Source organism: Alexandromys fortis, unplaced genomic scaffold, assembly GCF_014885135.2.
Source record: "Alexandromys fortis isolate MF-2015 unplaced genomic scaffold, M_Fortis_MF-2015_v1.1 scaffold_9823, whole genome shotgun sequence".
NCBI lineage: Eukaryota > Metazoa > Chordata > Mammalia > Rodentia > Cricetidae > Alexandromys > Alexandromys fortis.
In genome coordinates this window covers 1-1,055 of record NW_026077676.1, presented here as the reverse complement: position 1 = coordinate 1,055, position 1,055 = coordinate 1, and the positions used below count along the sequence as shown (strand labels likewise).

Genomic DNA, 1,055 nt, shown 5'->3' with positions numbered 1-1,055 from the left:
AAAACTAACATCTTGAAAAGAAAAAAGAACTAAGCAAACGACCATTTAACTTATTTTAAGTTTCTTCATAAATGGTGAAAATACTAAATTACAGACTATGATAATCATGATGTTGTGGCCAACATTATAAATATGGAATTATAAATGTAAAACATTTTCTGGGTTCAGAAAATAAATCTGGTCGTCCATGCAGCTCTGCAGGTCTCTCTAGTAGGGCCGGTCTCTAAGTACCTGACTGTTCTTGCCTTTATTTATTTATGCAGGTCCTCTAGGGCCTCCAGTTCCCGTTTGTTTTAATTCCATCTGTTCCATCAATGGTCCAGGAGGAGCCCTTGAACCACATCGTATTCATCAACCAAGTCCACCTCGGTCCAAACTATGGCCACCTCAGAAGCCCCCTCTGTCTCCACCTCTGCCACCTCAGAACATTTCTCCAGGACCACCACGATCCATAAGGACACCGTTTCTTCCCGGCATGCCACCACTGCTGCCTTGGCCACGATCACATCCCGAAGGTTGGAGGGGTAGCTGGTGGGAGCCCTCAGGGTTTGGTCCTTACACTGGTTACATTCTGTTCTCCAGGTCAAGTTCTGGATTCTACAGCCGGGCATGGGACACTGCCAATCTCCATCTCTGTGCTGGAGATTTCCTCCTGCACAAGGGGTCCCTCAGGAGCCACAGGGTTTTTGTGTTGGGAAGCCCCCTCATCTCCTCCAATACCTCCCATGCGACCCATGGTTCCTTTGGGACCTCTTGGGCTATTTTGACCTCCACAGATTCGTGGTGGCATCCCTCTGTCCTCATGAGATGACATGCCACTCCACTTGCTATTTTTTGGAAGATTCTTTCAGGCAAGAGAAAATTTAAGTTTGCTTCCTTGACTATCTTTTCCTTCAAACCATTCCACAGCAGCCTTGGCAGTTGGCAGATCTTCATAGGCCACTGTGGCGTCACCTTTAGGCTTTCCTGTTTCTTTATCCAAATAGATGTGGATCATGAGTTGCCCAGTTCTCTTGTTCATCTTGACAACCCCACACTGCTTACCGAAGTCTGCC

General features: G+C 46.7%; 1 pseudogene; it reads right to left on the bottom strand.

Moving 5' to 3' along the window:
- Positions 1-207: 207 nt before the first annotated feature.
- On the bottom strand, positions 208-1,051 carry LOC126496588 (RNA-binding protein EWS-like; annotated as a pseudogene).
- Positions 1,052-1,055: the final 4 nt, after the last annotated feature.